This window comes from Coturnix japonica, chromosome 7, assembly GCF_001577835.2.
Source record: "Coturnix japonica isolate 7356 chromosome 7, Coturnix japonica 2.1, whole genome shotgun sequence".
Taxonomy (NCBI): Eukaryota; Metazoa; Chordata; class Aves; order Galliformes; family Phasianidae; genus Coturnix; species Coturnix japonica.
Genome location: NC_029522.1, coordinates 29,202,061 through 29,223,382, shown reverse-complemented (window position 1 = coordinate 29,223,382; position 21,322 = coordinate 29,202,061). Strand labels below are relative to the sequence as shown.

The 21,322-nt window shown below is 38.5% G+C and overlaps 1 protein-coding gene across 8 annotated transcripts in view; it reads left to right on the top strand.

Moving 5' to 3' along the window:
* LRP1B (LDL receptor related protein 1B) overlaps positions 1-21,322 on the top strand; it is a 547,576-nt gene that overhangs the window by 280,812 nt on the left and 245,442 nt on the right. The window lies entirely within an intron of this gene.

Genomic DNA, 21,322 nt, shown 5'->3' with positions numbered 1-21,322 from the left:
CAAGAAAATAGTCTTTTCTTTCTGCTTTATCCTTACTTTAAGGCACCAAATTTAATTAAATATTAGAGTGAATTCTAGAGGTCATCCAGAGTCTACTCTCTTATGCACAAAGTGGGTCAAGAGTAAATAATGGCAAATAATGGTGATAGGGATGCAATTCTTCATGATCCCAGCTTTTTTGCTAGTGTAGTTGTCATCAGATTGCAACTTGCTATGCTTAATGAAGAGCTCTACAAGGAAAAAACTGCAGGAACTCATTTCTCTTTGCTAAACACGGTGGGAGCCCAAATGTTACGTTTGTCCATTACCTCCATTTTATTAAACTGATGCATAAGGAAGTACACCTGTATGTATTTCGCAGCAGGGAATAACTAACATCATATTCCCTGCATGTATAAAGCTTATGGGCCTCCACAATCTAGTCTCAGAGTGGGGAGACACGGTTTTAATGGTGTAGCATATTTGCAGAGTATAAAGACATATTCATTAGCTCTATCAGCCACATATCTCTTTTGTCAACACTGTGGTTCTTGGGTTCCCTTAGGCTAATCCGTGTATTTCTTTTTTTTTTTTTTTTTTTAAGTTGTTTTTTTGACTGAAAAGAACAACTCAGTTATCTCTAAATTTAATCAGTTTTAACTTCTAAATAACAGTTGTCAACTTTGGTGAAGTTAAGATATTGTAGAGCAATTCAGTGTTTGATAGTTTTTATTACGTGTTCCTATTAAAAAAAGAGAAAACAAATTTTGTAGTGGAGAGACTTCTGGGAAGATAATAGTTGTGTTTTAGAATCTGTTATTGATACTGCAAGTTATCTGTGAAGAAAAACACAGGGATTTCGGTTTCTTCTTTAAGCTTTTATGTAAAATGTAAATTTCCCTTGGTTGTCCTAAAAGTTCATACAAATTATGTTTCCCTCCCCCAAAAAAGAAGTGGACCATGGTGGTATAACTAAATTTACAGAACTCCTTTGGTATTAATTTAACAGTTCTGGGCTGTCTTTTCTATATGTGACCATAATGTTCACATATGTAAAGCAAGTTTGGAAACGTTGTAACAAAGCTGTGGAAATATTTCTTATACCAATAGCTAACAACCTACAGCTCATCTGCATCTCGTAGTTGTGAGGTGCCATGCTCTGCCCAGACAGGTTAGTCACGTCAGATATGAGTATTGGCCGTGCAGAAATAGCCAACCCTTGCTGAGCACAGTCAGACACCAGGATATTTTTGAAAGGATTGGTTCTCATCTGCTTCTTTTTATTCAGTCAGTGTGTGAGCAGTTTTGGGGAGGGCAGGCAACTGGTGGGAAATTATTTCTGTGCCGATCACCAGAAGACATATGTGCATAAGGATGCATTAAAATAGCTCTACTGATTGTTGACCTGTGAAAAGTACATACAGGTGAAAGCCTATTTGTGAGCAGATGTGCTAACGTCTGTTTATTACTTTCTTCATATGGAGCTACATGAGAAATTCTTTTATTAAATGATAGTTTTGGTTGGAATTTTTGCTTTCTTTGACTTGTAAAACAAGTCAAAGGCAATACCAGTTTCTTGCTCTTTTTGATTTCCAGGTTCTTTTTTCTAATCAAAAACACTATTTTTCTGCTTATATTTCATATTGCCATAATGATGAGATTTTTAAGGAAATATTTCACGTACATAATTGTATGTACTTAAAAAATATTACCCAAAACAAAATGATTCATGTAGAATAGGAGAAGGAACATCACATAGGAAAATGAAATAAATGTGCAAATTGTAGCAGTGCTGTAAATATGGCTTATTTTACAGCTCTTACTGCAACTTGTGACACCTTTCATATGAGTGTCACCTTTAGGAGGCTATTTTTGGCAATGATGCTTCAGCATGGGATTTTAAGGGTAACAGTGGGTATTGGATTTATTCTCCAGAGATCACCTTCACATTCACTCATATATTTCTAAGTGTATTAAAAAAGGGAGTAATACACCTTGCTGAATAATTATTTGTTTTATTGTTTCTCATAAAATGAGATTTAGTAAAATCTTGGCCAGTACTGTTGTACATTTTTCAGCAGAATTCAAAGCCATTACTTTGTTTTGGATAAACAGCAATAAGTACAAACCTTTAAAATACATATTGGGATGTATTCAGGTTCCTTACCATTTGGTGCTTGCAGAATACTAATGGAGCAATAGAGTTGCATAGCCAAAACTAAAAAAATGTTAATGTATGCTCCATATCCAGAGAGCTTAGAATTAGCCCCTGTTTACCTTTGTTAGCCATGCTTAGGAAAAAAAGGAAAAATCTGTGAGACCTAGCAATCTCTTATTTTTCTTCTTTCATTAGAGAATATCTATGTATTAAATGTTTTAGGAGCCTTCAGGTCCCTGGAGTGGTTCTGTATATGAGCAGTTTAACAAAGCTCTGCAAACTCTGCTTGCAAAGGTTTTGGTATTTTCATGGCTGGTAGAGAAGCCAGTTGTTATTGAAAGGCTTCTAAATTATGGAAGCAATTCTTGTCTTCCAATTCTTCATTACTGCTACTTCCTATAAACTCCAAGGAAATCTGAGGAAAAAGCATTGTTGTTCATGTTTGGCTGAATGGCTCCAGGAGTTACTGGCTTTCATTTCTGAACTGCTTGTGGATGTCTTATGTCAGCCTGCACCCTTTTTGGCCATCCCAGTGGGTAGACTGAAATACAGCTCAGTTTACAGCTTGTTCTAGGAAGCTGTAAAAAAGAAACCTTATTTTGCCTCTCCTCACACTGTCCCCATTTTGAGGATTCCTTGCAGTGCTCTGCTTTTGTCACTGCAGTGCTCTCTGTGCAGAGCCTCAAGTCATGAAGCAGATGAAAAAAGGAGGAGAGAGAAAGAATTTTTAAAAGAAGGAGGCAAAAGCTGTGACTCTCTGCTTTGCTGCTTCCCTAGTATGTTTCCTGTCAGAATTTGCCTTAATAAATAACTCTTTAAATCTATATTTAGAAGAGAAAATATTTTAGCAAGAAATAAGACTCAGCACAAGCAAATCTATTTAAATGCAGCATAATTGAAATGTCAGCTCAGTCGTGAAATGCCTGAAGGTGTTTCTTCACTGAAGGCAGAATATGACACATTATAGATGTATGAATACTGTAGTATAGAATAAAGCCTTTGTGTGCTCCTCAAATCTAATCTCACCCTCACCTTACTGGATGTTTGAAGATGTTTGGTTGGAGACTGACTGCTACTGCAGTTCCTGCTCTTCCCTTCTTCCAGGGAATCTGACAGCTCGGAGGAAGTTTTGATCCTGCAGAAGAGAGAAGCTCAGCATCTCTCTGTGCTCGGGGGCAGGGAGCCTTTCCTGGGGGATACCTGATGTTTGCTTGGCACTGCTGCCCCACTTTGCCTTATAGGACTTCTGTCTGCTCAGTGAGGGCTGGTGTGTACTCCTCACTCAAGAAATGTATTGGGAATTTTTTTGTTCTCAGTGATATCTAGTTCTTCGATTTAGCTGCTGATGAAGTGGCTTGAAGACTCAGGCTCCATTACTACTACTCTCCCTTTCTGGCAAGGGCCAGTAGTCCCTCAAAGGGTGAAGACTTGGAAGTACCACTCAATGACTTTTCATCTTTCAGATTTTCAACAATTGATTTGTATTATGTTCATATACACCTTCTGAAGGGTGCTGCACTATTGGCCTCCCAACAGAAGTGACAGCCCAGTAAGAAATTGGTGTCACAGGCCAAAGTGTTGCTAATTCTGCTGGTGAAGGACAGGCCAAGGTCATGGGCTGACAGAGTTGCAGTTGTACAAGGTTCCATTGGTGTCTATCCTCACCAGCTCTGTGGCTCTGGTTTTCTGGCTGCCTGTGCAGTGCATCTTTTTTCAGCAGCTGTCAGGCAGAGAAGGGTCTACCTCCTCTTGTTTCATGTGGCAGTGCAGGTTTTCTAAGAGGTTAAGTTCAGCTAGATCTTTATCAGCAAACCCTGATCTGAGGAAGAAAATGAACTTGACAACTGTTTTAACAACCTGACTGTTGATGTGTGTCTTTGCTTAATGCCTGAAGTCAATATTTGTTAAGTTTGACTGATAAAAATATGTGTCTCTCATCAAGGTCAAATTAATTTGTGGAAATTTGCCTTTGCTTACCGTGCTGCTTTTGCACAGAATCTCTGTCAGGCTTGGCTAAAACTGTGCAGGCACTTTCTCATTTAAATTATGATTATCTTCACAACGTGCCTGTGAACAGTACCTCATTTGAATGTGTTTGGTTTTTTTTTAAAGGATGCTTCAGATTAGATTCCAACTCACTCAGGTGATGAATTACCTGACCTGACCTAATTCATTAATTTTAATAGTGTTTGAAGTCTCTATTTTATTTGAGGCTCCTCTGATAAACTTGTCTTATAGACATCTTTATAATAATGTCCATTCATCAGCTACTTAAAGGACATAACTTGAAACTGGCTGTGACTGCTAGGATGCACACTGTCTACTTGCTTCAGCTGTGTTGTGGTTTAGGTTTTCAGTGTGTACTGCATCAGGGAAATATAAGGCTGGCTTTTCAATAGATAGTTATAGTTGGAGAGAAGTTGTGAAACAGCGTCTGTAAAATATGAATGGATGCACCTATGCACATTCAAATGTTTGTATAATAGGACTTTGATTGAACTCCTGCTAATGCATAGTGCAACCATGCCATGTGTTGTACTACAGTCCTTAAGGTACAACAGTTAGTACAGGACTAAGTAAATGACATCATTTCATAATTGAGATCATTAAAGCATTGCTTTATGGTACAAAAAACATGGAGGATTTTTCCTGATTAAATGTTTTCCAGAGTACTGCATATAGCAAAGCCACAGTGTGTTATAATGGAGTTAATTCTGAAATACATAAACCCTCCATTTATGTTGCTGTCTTCTTAATGCAGATCCATCTCAAGATCTACTGCATTTTCTTAATGTTTGTGTCCAAGTTTGTCCATATTGTGTGTTCCTGAAAATACTCCATGAATAGAAGGGCTGAGAGAATGAAATGGGAATGTTCAGTTTGGATAAGAGGAGGCTTCAGAGGGGAGAAGGGTGGTGATCTTATAGATACCTATAAATATCTGATAAGTGGGAGCCAAGTGTGTGGGGCTGTGTTCTTTACAGCATTATCTGATGACAAACCAATGAGCAATGGGCATAAATTGAAACATAGGATGTTTCTAAACAACATGAGAAGAAATTCTTTACTATGGGGTAGTAGAGCACTGGAACAGGCTAAGCAAAGAGGTGGTGGAATCTCCCTTATGGAGATAGTCAAAATCCATCTGGACGCCCTCCTATGCAAAGTACTGTAAGGAACCTGCTTTAGCAGGGGATTGTGACTAGTGGTCCCTTCCAACCACTGCTATTCTGTGTTTGTATATAGCTAACTAAGGGGAAAATCCAGGAGGAGGGAGAATTTAGGGGAGAGATGACAACACTGGGTTACGAAAAGGGTAAGTTAACACCCAGACTGAAAAATGAAACCTGCATTTTTTTTTGTTTCCATACAGAGAACAAATTGTCTCACAGTAAAAGGAAGGCACATACAAAAACTGTAATTCTGTACCAATGAAATCATCCAAGCTGCTTATGAACTGAAGTTTAATCACTGCAGACTGCGGCAGTTGTCTTTTCCTTTTGAGTTTGTTTGAGAATTATGGATCGATTCACAGAAGGAAATGAAAGAACTGCTGAGTGATGTAGTTACTGCTTTATTAGCCCTCTGAATTGTTGCTGTGACTTACATACAGGGAGAAAAAAATGTGATTGCAGTTCATGGAAAAACTGTGCAAATGCAGTGCTTTGGATAGTGTCAGGATAGTTGGTTACCGGCATGCAGAGCTGGTGCTTTCTGCAGGAGGGAGGCTGCTTGTGGGTAGGAGGTTTGCTCACATTAGTCAGCATGAAATAACAATAATAGAAATATACTATGTGGTGAATATGTGTTTAAAAGCATCAATTAATAGTATAGCTGTAGTCAGGCAATACTGAGGAGAGTTAGATAATGAATTTGCTGCTCAGATTTGCCCTATTAACAGAAATGGGAAAGGAACGGTTCTGCCAAATAATGCCTGCTCACCTTCTGAAGTCTTTTCTCTTTCAAATGTGATGCTGGAATTGTTTTCCACAGTCATGTCCGTTATTGCATATTATTTCTTTAGTTGAAGAGACTGTTGGAGGCAGTTGGAAAGAAAAACCTTTTTGGATCTCTTGCTTTTGTTCTGTGTTGGGCTGAGCACTGTGAGACATGTTGGGGGAAAAAAAAGGAGAAAACAGTGGTTTTGGCTGAACATCTGGCATGTTCCAAATGGAGAATGTGGGTAGCACACAGGGCAGGAAATGGGGAGCACACAGCGTAAACTGAGAGGTATCAGAATGAAGGAGATGCTTGCTGCAAGGACTAGACCCAGAAACCTGGAAGGTAATTATAAAACCTTCCATAGACAGGAGTGTTACCATTCGTTCCAAAGACACTGAGTACTGATGGGCTTAGAAAAGAACACAATATACTTTACTTGTCCATTTCAGCAGACCTGATTTTACTTTTGTTCACAGAGATGGTAATTAAATTCAGATGCATGAATTAAAAAGGTTCTTGAGGTATGGTGAAATCAAGTCTTTCTAGCAGCTAGAGTTGACAAAAACCTAAAAAATGCTCAGTACCTGTGAAACACATCTAATTTAGGAATTATCTGGAGTAAAGGCTTTACTTAGAAAAGAATTATGGCTTTGAATGCTTTTTTAGTAGATAAGATTAAGAAAGTTTTCTTTTGCATAAAGAGAGATCCAGAAAGGGAGATCCGGTTATTACTCTGGAAGGTAAATGTATAAATATATGGAGTGTTATAATAAAATTATGTTACACAATATAGACATACAATCAAGCCATAATGAAATGCTTGTTCTAGTGGTTGGTGACCCTGCACACAGCAGGGGGCTTGGAATTAGATGATCATTAGGGTCCTTTTCAAACCAGGCCATTCGATGATTTTGTGATCATTCAATCAATCAGTTACAGGCGTGCTTTCAGCGGCTGCTATAGGCTTGTGAGGGGAAATCTGACCTTAGGCAGAACAAACAGAAAACAGTGGAACATTTTCTTCTAAATATAAATAGAATTTTTATGTCCTGCTTAGGTTAAGAAAAGTGGAGTTGATCTGTACGCACTGAAATTTATCTACTGCTGAAAATGCTTCCCCGGTTTGATTTTCAATTTCTGTTTTCTCCATGAAAAATGTAATTGTACCACACATATTTTAAATCACTCTTTCTTTAATTGCCTTTTTATTTCACAGTGATCATGTATTCAGAGTTTCTAGAGGAGAGATTATGCTGAAAATTGTGTGCTTAATAGCTTTTATTAAAAGCCACTAAATAAGGACTTATTTTTGCTCAGCTATTCTAGTGTTAGCTGTACCTTTGGACATACCTAAGCTTAATAATATTTGAATATTATGATTTGATAATAAATTAATTTACGAACTATTAACTTCCAAATTGTAACTTACACAATTGCTGTATTACTTTATTCCCACATAAACAACTCTTTCAAAAATCAATTCCTGTGAGGATGAGGTGCCAAAACAGCTACAATATGAAGGAAATGCACTTATTTACTAAAACTTCTTTCTTAGTTTGGGTGTAGAGACATTTCCTGCTAAGTCCAGCATAGTGTTTATTTCATGAGGGGAAATTTCAGATTCTCTTCCACAATGTGTAATGAGCCAAAACATCTACCAGCAGTTAAACACATCTTTCTACACCCCGCTTGAAAAAGTTGTGAATAGCTACACTAAGTGGTACCATAATTCCACTGCACTCTTTGTTTAAGGAGAGATATATCAAACTGCGAAAAGCACAGATCCCCACCGAACCTTTTGCAGTGCTCATTGTCTTGAGATTAGTCAGAATTGTTTTTAACAAACACACAGAAGCCTCTGGAAATGGAAACAAGATGAAAAAGAAAGTGATGCTCTTTCACCCCCCACTTCTGTTTTATTTTTTCTCCCCACTGAAGTGAGGGAGAGCTTGGGTTAACTTTAATGGTGCCAGAAATAGTGGCCAAATGTTGAAGTCATACATGAAGCCCTTTTGTAAATACCAAGGCATTTTTTATTTATTCTCAGTAGCTAGAAATAGGGGCTGATCTTTGTACTACAGTTTAACCTCTAAAGCACATCACCTGAGTCGCTCATTTTCTGTTATCCTTTGCAGCTGTGCCTCTAATAATCTCCAGCTATGGCATGTTGAAATTGGTAGTGAGAATTTTTATGTTGTGTTACATCAGCTTATCAGTTTTTTCTTTTTATGCCTTTTTCATGTGTGTCGTAGAATCACAGAATGACCTGGGTTGAAAATGACCACAGTAATCATCTCATTTCAACTCCCCTGCTATGTGCAGGGTCACCAACCAGCAGCCCAGGCTGCCCAGAGCCACATCCAGCCTGGCCTTGAATGCCTGCAGGGATGGGGCATCCACAGCCTTTTTGGGCAACCTGTTCCAGTGCGTCACTGCCCTCTGTGTGAGAAAACTTCCTCCTATTATCTAACCTAAACCTCCCATCTCAATTTGAGACCATTCCCCCTTGTCCTATCACTGTCCACCCTCATAAACAGCTATTCATCCTCCTGTTGATATGCTCCCTTCAAGTAACGGAAGGCCACAATGAGCTCTCCCCAGAGCCTTTTCTTCTGCTGGCTAAACAAGCCTAGTTCCCTCAACCTTTCCTCACAGGAGAGGTTCTGCAGCCCTCTGATCATGTTAGTGGCCCTCTTTATATGGAAATATACATATGGTTGCATGGAAACATAACTGTTACCCAACCAATTAAAAAAAAAAAAGTCACTGAGAAGATACATGATTGGAATATGTTGTTTGCAGCTTGCTTGGTTTAGAGTGTGGGCTCAAGGAAGGGCTTTGTGGCTGTAGAGACTTTTAACATAAGTACTGAAACAACAACTGCAGAATTCATAGCAAAAAAAGAAAATAACTTATGTCACTTTCCTACAGAAATATTCAGTAGAAATTAGATTAAGCTTTCATATGTATTGTTTGTGCCAGTAGCATATGTGAGCAGTACTGATGCACAATTCTGAGCCATGGATAGATCACCGACTTGCAGCTAAATAGAGTAATGAATGAAAAGCGGCTTCTGTTCTTCTGTTGCTTTCAAACTCGGCAGCTCTGAATCAATTACATGTTGCCAAAGGCTAAAGTCTTGTTAGTCGGGTAAGATATACGAAAAACAATGAGACAAGATGAGTCATAGTTAAATGGTAAGAACCATTATCATATTTTACTATCTCATTGCTAATTTCATATTTTCAGTGGGCTGTCTTAGTATATTTAGTTCTTCCAGAAAAGTTCCAGCTAAATAATGCTTGCTGGTTACAAGGTGAGATGACAAGCTGACACCAAGCATACACCAGCTGTGCAGCTCCTCCCAGACATCAGGAGAGCAGCTGTAAATCACAGTGATTTTCTAGGCTTTGAGAGTCAAGGATGCATATTTTCCAGTTTTATTAAACTCCTATGTTTCTGTGTGTTGACATACAAGCATGCTACAAGACTCACAGGTTCATAGTGCTCTGATAAGTAAGGTGTTGGGGAAAACCCCTTGCAACATTATTTTGAGCACTGGCAATTGTGAATCCTTCTAGACTCCAGCAGCAATGTACAGCTCTATAGAGAATTTGTCATGAGTTTTGCACCTCCAATGGGGCAAAAACTTACAGGTTCAGCCTCTTTAGGTGTCAGGTGTACATGGTACTTGCAAAAAGAAAAGTTCCACTCAGTATAAACTATGCTATGATACTGAAGCAAAAAAATTCTATCAAGTAAGAATCTTATTTCTTGGGTATAGTTTTTCCTTTCTGATAGCTTTTAATTCTCTCCTAGCTTAAAGTCCTTTCCTCTTATCCTTCACTGGCTTCAGCTGCACACCTAGGAGGTTCACTTACTGACTCACACACTTGGTTCTCTGGGATCTGTTGCTATTCAATCCCTTTATGTAATTGCTCCAAGTCTTTGGCTGAGCTTCTAGGCAGGCAGAGCCTCATGAGCCTGAGGGTTATGCTTGGCCATATTTTATTTTTATTTTTATTTTTTTTTTTTGAGGATTTTATCTGTCAAGTGAAGTTGTACTCTTGAAGAGAAGCAATTTCTGAGCTACTGCTTCCATGAAGAGGCATGTAATTGGACGTTGGAAAAAGCTATTATAGGTGTCTTTCAAAATGATTTAATTATATTTTTCCACGTAACTGAGAATGGTGCAAAGAAAATACAGATGCTAGCTTTTTATTTTATATTTTATTTCGTCTTCCCTCCCCTTCCCACTCTCCCACTTCTGGGATGTGTAGTAATTGTTTTGCCAGTTTTGCACCATTTCCAACTCGTATTGCACTTTACCTACAGTGCTAGTTGATGCAATGTAACAAAGGCAGAGGCTAACCCTATCCTTTATCTGCAGAAATTGTCATTCCGGAAGAGGACTGAGATGTCTTTGTGTGACACATAAGGGAAATGTGGCACTGCAACTTCTAGGCTGTATCTGTTTCAAACACAACAGAGAATGTCAACCTAACAGGTCATGCACACTTTTAAAGCTTGTGTGAAGTGTCCTTTGCATCCTGTTGTGCTCGTTTAAGACTCAGACTGGCAATGCTGCCATCTCTTCTTCATACAGCAGTGAATTAAACAGCCAACTAATTGCCCTCTATGTCTTGCTTCCATCTTCTCCTATGTTCTCCTAGAGAGCAATTGTGAATACCACTATTACACAGCAACCTATCTCATCAATTTTGTTTTTAGTAAAGGCTTGATATTGTAAGATGTTTTTATTCTAATTCACAGTATAATAATCGACTTATAAGCCATATACTCTGAAGATAGAACAGATACAAAGGGGTACAAAGTAGTTGACAATAGAAAAATAGTTCTTTTCTGAATGGTTTTAGTGCATGACAAAACATGAGTTGCATAAATGTTTGTGGTCCTGGTCTTGGTCTCTGTTGTTTAAGGATACATGCATATAGAGAAACCTGATCAGGGGATTTTTTCCTGTTTCTGAATTGTCTTTTACCAACGGCTACAGGTGTTTGTTTTTTCACCTTTGCCATTGATTTCTAGAACATTTAATTTCTACAAAGATTATTTGCAGTGAAACTTGGACTTTTGGAAGCCAGTATTATCTAAATGCAGCTAGATAATAGTAAAAGCAATTCTTCTTTATAAGTATTGCTTAGTGGAATTTTGATCTTTAGTAGCTGAGTATCCAATAGAACAAGCAAGCTAAGTGCCTTACAGCACTTACAGCATGAATGTGTAATGCAGTCTTGAAGACAAAGTTTTGTTATCTGTATATGTAGGGCTTTTGTAACTTGTATCCCTGTAAAATAATATGTAACTTTCTGCCATCTACCTGCATCTCACCACAGGTAATCAGAAAGTGATCGGTTTTGGCTGAAAGGCAAAAAGATGCCGAAGGAGCAGCAGGCAATTAACCTTGCTTAACCTGAAGGGGGGAGGGGAATCAATAGGCATTCATGATCATTAACGATGTTTGTTTGGTTTTTTTTTTGTACAATACAGGAAATTGTGAGCCAATCTAAACCAAGATGATCAGTTATAGTACCTTCAAATGTGTCATTCAAGTTGTAGAAAACATCAGAAATATTGCTTTCTTTCAACTGCTGAATGACTCAAACCTCACTGATTGTAGAGATGGCATAAGGTACAAGCATTAGGTACAGATAGCAGTACTGAAAATTGAAGCATTAAGAATTTCAGCTGAAGCATTTTGTACAAGAAAATTGACTGAGGTTGGACAAATTAAGAACTCTTAGGATGATCTGGGTCTGTGCACCTAGTATCACTTTCTGTTATTAAAATATTGGGAAGGGATTACTGTTCCCTACCACATTTCCTTGGTAACTTGATATAAATGAGTCCTGCACCAAAACAAGTGTTGCTCTTTACACCAAGGTGTTCAGAACTGCTGTAGAGTTCCATCTTTCCTAGAGGTGTGGATGTCTTGATTGTAGCTTTCCCTTTGGGCTCATGGAGCAGAAAGATTGCTGTTATTATTAAGCACCTTCTGTAATTTCTTTGCAACTAAAACATCAGTTGAATGATGTTTTATTTGTATTAAATCACGTTACAGGATGCCATAAAACAAATTTATATGAAATTTTAATTGCTTAGTGTAAATGGACTTCGAGACAATTGTTTTTGAATGAGGGGTTCTATGTGAGGAGGTCAGATACATCAGTCATCAACAGGAGGGTGTTTTAAGACAACAAACAGCAATGATGAGGCACTGTGAACTGACTTGCCATTAAATAGAGCTGGAAATCATCAGCATTTATAAAACTGCTCAAACAGTCACATTTCTTCCTCTCAAAAGTCGTTGTTATTCAGTGGTTAGGCAAGATAACTGGAGTCACACGCAGGAGATGGCATCACGGTGACCCTACCCTAATTATAGGTTGGGTGACTGAAACCTGGGGTTTCAATTATTCATTAATATTTCCAGTGCACTCCAATGAGTAGTTTTTAGTTTGAGGTTATTTTTTTTTAAAATACTTAAAATTCTTACCACTCTGAAATACCTGCAGTAAAGGAATGATGTGATTGATATGTAGATGTTCACCTGCATATATTTGTATGTTTTTACAAAAAGAAAAATCATAAATAGAAAGTGTGATTAAAAAAAATCCTGAGATGCAACTTCAGTGTGTTTGAGCTCTTAGCAAAATGTGAAATAAACAGAGTATGTACATATCAGAGTGAACAAAAGGATTAAAATACTTGATGGTCAAAGAAAGTGATTCTTAAGAAGCAGAAGCATAAGGCATCTTTTCATCAGAATAAGCTTATGTATTCCCTCTTTTAAGATATATAACTTTACATTTGCAGACTCTGTATCATAATTTGGCTGACCATATTAGTCCTGCCAGTGTGTTATTTCTTTTCCACAACTGCATACTGCTTTTCACATCCAAAGGTTAACTGTCCAGAACAGTTGTACAATGCAGCATCACATGGGAGTTTACATTAGAGTGATTGTCAATTGTGAAATTTAAATACACTCTATTTCTTCATTTGATGAATAGAGCATAATTTTCATTTTCCCCGGTGAGTGAGTTTGCTTTTTGTTGAATTTTGATGCTGGAGCTGGCTCTATTTATTGCCTAAGTAGATAGCTGACTAGTGCAAAAGTGACATGCTGTATGCTTTGACTGAAGAAATGGAGATCTACTATGCAAGGATGTACAGACTACCATGTCCTGCCAGCTCTGTGCAGCTGTCACTGCTGGAGGGAAGTTTGAGCTTAGAAGAGAGTCAAGAGCGGAGGAGATATCTGTTTCCATGGGAGCAGTCTGCCTTCCCACCCTCCTCTCACCTGCTACCCCACTCTCTATCCTGACCTTGTCCTTTTCCTGTTGTCTCGTGCCCCTGGAAGGTGGCCTTCAGTTGTGCCCCATCCCTGCTGCATGCTTTGGGCTGCTGCAGGATGAAGAGCTGGTGGTGGATCTTTGTGGAGGTGATACAGCCTGCAAAGGCCACAGGACCTCTTGTCACCACCAGTTGGAGAAGCAGGGTCACACAGACCAAGGCACCCAGCACTGTGCCCAGTCTGGTTTCATGTGCTTGTGATGATGGAGACTCCACAGCCACTCTGAGCATCCAGTCCTGGTGTTTAGCCATCCTCAAGATGAAAAAGCACTTTCTTACATTCAGATGGAAATCCCAGAAGCATTTTCTGGTGGGAGGAGAATAGGGACTGATAGTTCTGGAATGTGAATAATTAAAGGACAGTGCAGGAGAGGACCCTACCTTAACAGAGACAGACTCTTCATCCATATTTAGATTTCTAGAGCTCCCTAGAGAAGCTTTTTAGCTTCTTCCCCTGAGCACTGCTGAACCGTATTCCCTCCAGAAGTTGCTCTGCCCCTGCCATCAAGTTGTATTTTGTCTCTCCAAGCATTCCTCAGGCACAGAAATGCAACTTGCTCCCAAAGCTGAGAAATTGGGAGCTACCTCTGTAAATGCATTTTGTATGACCAGGTTTGGACTAAGTTTGCTCTTAGATGATCTCAGGTCCTCTCTGTATTTTATCCATTCTCCCAGTCTTTGTCACCATGCACAAACTTTGTTAGTTACTGCTTTTGCTTCTGATTTATTAATGAATATGTTCAGTATTGTGAGGCTTCGTGTGTGTGTGACATCTCACTAGACACACATAATTTAATGATGATTCTCAGTAACTCAGTGGACCGGTATGTATTCAATACTGTGAAAATACCTACACTGGTTTCCTAAAATTTAAATGTATGTATTCTCGATGGTTATATATTATTTATATCTAAATCCTATATCCAGATTAATAGCCATATAAATTGTCTCTTCCCTTCAGCCATGAAATCACTTGCCCAGTTTGAACTCTCCCAGGTGAACTTCTCCTTAGCTTATGCTTATGTATGTGTATGACAGCCAAGGTATAACTAAAACAGCAAAAGGTCAAAATAATGAGCCATTTCCACTGGTGGAGCTAATATTTCACTACATGCCTACTACCTGCTGATCTCATCTTTTCAAATGTTTTGTGATGCTATGGTTGAGGAACACTACATAAAGCAAATTGTTTTGAAGCTCAGCCAAATATTGTAGGTCAAGATTTAGGCAGGAAGAAGTTTCAGTAGTACATCCTTGAAATATAAATTTATTCATGAATATTGTCCGGGGATGCTGTTAGCTAATACTCGGAAGATGGATATTTTCACTTCTAAAAGGGAACATTGACTGCAGTGTGGATTTGGAAGATTTGATTTGGTTATTTAAGCTCTGTTCTTCCTCCAACATTCTTTTCTTCTTTTTCTTCTTTTTTCTTCTTTTTCCCCTGATTTAATTAGGTTGAAATGACAGAATAAGAAGAAACCTGTCTTTTTTGAATAGTATCTTGTTAATCACTTGTTACTCAGCAGGACATGACTGTTTTCGTAGAACAGTGATTACAGTAAGGCACTTCTTGTTTTCAGCCGGCAAGAAGTTTGTTAAACAAGATATGTAATTTTATTCCATTGTGAAATAGACAAATACATTGTGATGTCTGTTTAAAATGATATGTTAAGTTGTTCAACAAAGTTTAATTGTCAGCACAGGGTGTTTTTTACCAAGGCTTCCTCAAAGTGGAGGTGGCATGTAGTGGTGGAGGTGGGCTTTTGCATAGCATAGATCAAACTTTTTTTCACAGATGGTATCTTAGATGACTAAAGCTGCTGCCTGGTGTCTACATGACAACTTTGTGCTTGTAGAGCTTGTTTAGGAACAGCTTTGTACCCAGAAAAAAACATAATTCTCAGTTACCATTTCCCTGCTTACATCCTGGAAATTTTAATATGAGCCTAACATCCAAAGTCTTAGGAAAAGATTCTGCACTCTGGAATTGAAGACGTGTAGTCGTGAGCCATCCAGGCTACAGAGGAAAAGGATTTCAGTTATACCCAGGAATTGCAAATTTTTATAGACAGTTAGACCATCCAAGGTGGTTGTTGCTCTCTCCTCTGCTACCTAACTGATCACTGCAGCAAGGCACCTGAAGGCTGGCTTGCAGAACTTACCTGTAATAGTCTCAATGTTGCAGGCTCCTAACTTCTAGATCTTTTGTCTAGATGAGTGGGTTATTTTGGGGACTAATAAAAGCCAGTATTAGTTATGTGTTTTCCCAAGTCTCCTGACCACAACCCAGGAAGCAGGACTCACCTGGAGTCCCAGTGCAGAGGCTGCTGCTGGACCTGACACACAAAGTAGGTGAAGGAAATGTTTACCTAAGCATTAGTCTAAGGGCAAACAGATCCTTTTTTTTTCTTTCTTTTTTTCTTTCTTTTTTTTTTTTTTTTTTTTTTCTTTTCCTGAAGGGTTTTGTTCCCCCCAAATAGTGCACATTATTTGGAATTTACTCTCTGCTTCTATGCTGAACTTTGGCTGAGGTCACCATAATGGGTGAATAAGGTTATGAATCTGATCTCATATTTCCATCTCTCTTTCTCAGCAGTGTATCTACCATAACAGACTTATGGCCTGGGGTGCGTGACAAAGATCATTATACTCTTGTCATATTTTTATGGTACGATAGTCAAAACTAATAAAATGACCGACAAATGTAAGATAAAAACAGGCTGTATTATTTCAGTGCAGCAATTGAATTCTATCAATCAAGCAAACACTGTTCTGTCAGGGAAGCAAAGAGTAGAGCTTTATCTTATGCATATAACATCCACAATAACAAAAAAAATGGCAACAAACAGGAACAACAACAACAAAAAATACAAACAAAAGACCCTTTGGGTAAATTATATTAAAGAGTCTGATAAGTAAAAGAATTGTACTTCAAAAACTTAGAAAATGAACTAGAAAAGAAAAATAAGGCTTACAGCCGGTGTGTGATAAGGATAGTCTAGACATCAGTGTATGGGTACTGAATCATAAAAACAATGAATAACAGTGAGATAAGATCAAGTATATTCAGGAAGCACAAAGCTGCCAAAAAGAATCCAAATATTTAAGAGAAATAAGGGTGCGTATGGAGTACAATTAGAAGATTAATTCAGCATCAAGCTCCCGTAAGTTTTCCTTTGGGGAGTTTCAGAGACAAGGGGAAAAGAATCTCAGTTCTAAATTGAAAAGCAATATTTTAGCATAAGATGCTGTGTTGCTTGAGGAATACAGCAATAGAAGAGACCTCCTGGGTTATGAAAGCAGTGAATTGTGTTCCAGGGGCCTTTCCATATGCTGTCTTTCATGAATCTGTCATAGTCCATGTGGAAAGTATTTATTAATTTTGTCTTCGTTGTTTCCATTCAAAGAGGAGTTTCAGAGCCTGATTATAGTTAAGAACGTCTTTTTTCAGCACTAAGTTATTAATGAGGAATTTATATCCATTTGTACTTCTGCCAATAGCCCATTAGCTTAAATAGTCTCTCTTCTCCCACTCTTGATCCTGTGATGTATTCACAGACAGCAGCCATGATTGCTCATAGTTTTCATCTCCCAACACAGCCAACAAAAAGACTGACAGTCTCACAGCTCTCTGCCCCTTTCTGATCCCTGCAGCCTTTCCTTGGGTCTACTCAAATCTAGGTTTGTCCCCATGGAATCCATTGGGCTACAGCTGCGAAGAGCTGCATTCTGAAAAAAAAAAAAAAAAAGTCACTGGTTTCTTGGCCATTAATATCAATGCTTTCTCTATGGAAAATATTAATATTGATGCTCCCTGATCTGCATTTGTTTTTTCCCTAGGCAGCATGGCACTGGTTGCTCAGAGCCACTATATGATGAACTGTTCGATAAGAATCCCTTGTTTCAAATCGTTAAGTCCTGAATCAACAGCAGAAGCTCTATTATTTCCTCAGCTTTCCATCTTGAACTTGGAACTATAAGCTTCAGCCAATTGCTTTCACTTTCTACAGCTCCATATAGCTGATGCTTATCAACATTATACAATCAACTAATTTTAGTGTAGAATAGTAGGAAGTTGTCTATACTCTCCAGCATCATTACAAAAAGGGCAGTACAGGATTTGTATATTAAAGACATATTAAGACATACTTATGAAACTACTGGGTACCCATTACAGCCAAAAAGCCCTATTATCATCAAAATGGCTCAAAAATAATGGCACCTAAATGCATGTTTCTGGGGGAAGGCTAACTGAGGCATCATCTTAAATTCATTCTAGTGCTCAACAATCGATTGTGAAAATATATACAGCATTTAGACAGTGCAAGCTGAAGTGCTTGAGCAGCCAAGACCTCTAAGCTTCAGAACCTGATGTGAACTTATTGTGAACCCCGTTTCAGTTCAGGAGGAGCTGACAGAACTGATAGGAAGATTAATTGCTTCATTCATTCATTCATTCATTCATTCATTAAATAGACATACAAAGGGGGATAGATCCACATATCATTCATCTTGGATGGGCTATGATAAGCAGAGTATTTCCTTGAACACAGAAGGAATAAATGAAGCCAGGATTTTATTACTGTGAAATCCCGTGGGAGTAGTTTGTCCAAAAAGCTTACCTCTCCTCTGAGTCATTGCTAGAGATATATCGTGTTAGGGGAGATGAAATCAGCAGCATCACTGCTTGACTGACTCCTCTCCTATGGGACTGGATACCTGAGAGTCAGAACATGAAAGTCAGTAAGCATGACATTGACATAGGTGTATTTGAGGAAGTAAGGTGTCTTTTGTGATAGGGCTGGAACCCAGATTCAGAGCGGCTTTCATAGGACATAAGGAAGAAAAAAAATGCTGCCCAGAATGTCTCCTGTGGAAGAAAGAAAGAACTGAACAAAATGACCTAAATCAGTGCTGGCAGTACACCCTGGGCCTAGGGAAAATAAATCATCCAAAAGGCATTCACAGCTACTTCTGATATCCAGTATTTCTGCAAATCTCGTGCCTGGCTCTGCAGCTCTGTGTCTTGAATTGCGGGTCTCGTTATGAGCTATGAAGCTCTCTTCTGTTGTTTTCCCTCAGTTTGCTTCTTCCTTTAAATCTTGTAGCAGAAATACCATGCTTGACAAATTTAGAGGTTTCTGTAGCTGTGGTAAAAGTTGAAAGCTCGGTGCTGCTCATTCTTCACTGCCTGTGTACTTTGTAAACTATTTCACATTGAGAAAGGGAGACCAACATGGGCGGATGGAGGGGCTGGAACTGAGAGCCCTTAATTTTTATTCCTTTAAATTTCCAGTCTGGAGCATTAAATATATTGATGTTTGCTGCTTTATGATTTCTCTTTGCCTACTTACCTCTTCCCAAGTAGACTGCCACAAATCTAACCAAGCCATAAACGTACACACTGTCTTCCTAAGCATGTCCTTCAATTCTTCAAACATTTCCAGAGGCAAGCAAACTCCTTTTTTTTTTTATCCAAAGGTTTTCAGGATCAGTTACTTAAAGTGACGAAAGCCAAAGAACTAGTAAAATAGAACATAGATTTATTTACCCTCAGTGTTGTTGTAATACTTAGTACTTTTCCATTTGTGCGCTCCCCTGACACATTTAGCGGATCAGCAGTAGAGCAGAAATGTTCTGGGGCATGAAGACGTCTCTCACACAGCCAGTAATGGAGCTGTGAATGGAAGCCAGTTTCTGTTGTAATAATCTAGATTATAATTTAGAGGAGAAGAAATCTTAGTTTGAAGTCAGAAGCATATGGCTGTTGATGCTGCTTCTTAAACAGATTTGTTGGAAAGTCTGGTGTGTTTGAAGGGCTCCCGGCTGGCTGGGTGGCCAGTCATCTCCCTTCAGGGAAACTAGAGAAAGTAGTTGTAGTGTTAAGCTTCTTGTCATTGCTGGTTGAAATGCAAGAACAAAAATTGGCTTTGCTCAGTGTTCCAGTTTTTACTGCCTCAATCCTTTCTTGACAGGGAATCGTCAAATGTGTCATTTGATGAAAAGTGATCTGAAAATATTTTCTTACTTGATCAATAGGATCAGGCTCTATTTGTACCGAAGCGAGTATAAGTAGTTACACAAGGGGAGGAAATCAGCAGAATACCTTCTTGGAGAAGCCCCTTCTAAAAGCACAGCAGATGGGATGAGGACACCAGCAAAGCTGTGACAGACAGTGTGAAAAATAGAAATGTGTGGAAAGAATGAGCGATGAGATGTGCGACAGGAAATATTTTTGGAAGAAATGGTCTATGCACAGTATTTGATTTGTACTTACTGTAAAGAAAATGCAACAGTTTTGTCATTAAAAGCCATCTACGTTTTACTGCAATCTTTTAGATATCAACAGATCTTATAAGAAAAGGAGCAGATCAGCTCATTTCATTCACTTTCCTTTAATGGATCTCACTTACCAATTTACTGTTGCTGTTCTCCAGCAGCCTTTAATGGCTGTGTACAGGTCCCACTATTTGGGTTTAAGCTGCTGGCTATCTGTATCCATTATGGAAAGTGCAAACAAGCCAAGTCCCATTTGTGAGTCAAATAGTTATCATCTGGTAAAAGCTACTCGCTGTACAGCACAAGATAAATATTTGAGGAAGAAAATTATAGGTTGTGAAGAATGGTTGATCCATGTTTGCTAAGAAAATGAAACGTATATGTTGATTTTGTGCAGATAGAAATGTTAAATAAATAGATACTATATAATCAGCCTTGGTTCCAGATGCATACCTTGGTGTGCAACCCTGTTTCAGGCTACCTCAGGGGAAGTTTTCTTGTTTGCCTTCTGAACGGAACTTATTCTTGAAAGGATGTCAGAGATTTAAGTACTGGACTAGAGACAAGAAACAGACATGTTAAACTACAGCCAAAATTTGTTACCTTCCTTTTCACAAGGGCACAGAAGGTGGAGAAACAACCCACAAACCACTTGGAAAATGAGTAGATTTGGCCAGTGGATGGTTTATTCAGTCTCTAGTCAGTCAATAGATCGGGAATTTCCTCTGATGGTTGTGTGACACTGTTTTTGTAGCGGTATTTTTTGCGATATAGTAAGTACAACTTTGGGTGGCAGACACATCCACTTTCATCCCATAATGTTGGCTTTATTTTGGCAACAGCAGATGTTCCAGAACTGAAACCCCAGTTCTCAGATGCCGATGCTGATTCTTCTTCCTATTAATTTCAGTTCTGGCCTCCAGTAGAACTCGATGATGCATGAGATGCATTATAAGTACCAATGTTAAATTATAGACTTCTCCTTTTCTTTAGGGCATTCCTAGTCCCTTTAAGACAGTCCTATAAGGGAACATTTCTCTGTCCATTTTCAGGTTATTTTCTCATGCATCTGCATATAGTTTCAACAAATGTATTGGAATAAACTTTTACAATTGTTTTGTATAATCCTTTTCCTGTAGGGAAAAGTGTTGCTCATCAAAACGCACTTCTTTTGATCAGCAGTATAATTGATGCACTTCATCCAGCTTCAGGCTGAGAAGTGGTTATTTAGTTTGTTTTCATGCTGTTGCAGGGTAGAAAAAATAACAGTATTTATTTCTGATGTATTTCTTCTGACTGTTAACATCGTACCTTGTATTGGTGATCTGGATTTAAGTAATGCACACTATGAAGGATTTCAGTAGTAATGACATATACAGTGTCCAATGTTTATTCAACAGCAAACGTCCAACATTAAATTATTGAACCCGAATGTGTGCCTGTTGATTGCTGTGAAAGTTCTGCATGTATTGGTAAATCAAAGCAAGGTTTCAAAATATCAATTTATATGACAAATAGAGCCAGCATAGATATTGAAAACTTTCTCACAGCCTTTGCTGTTTTCTGTAACTGTAATCTAACTGG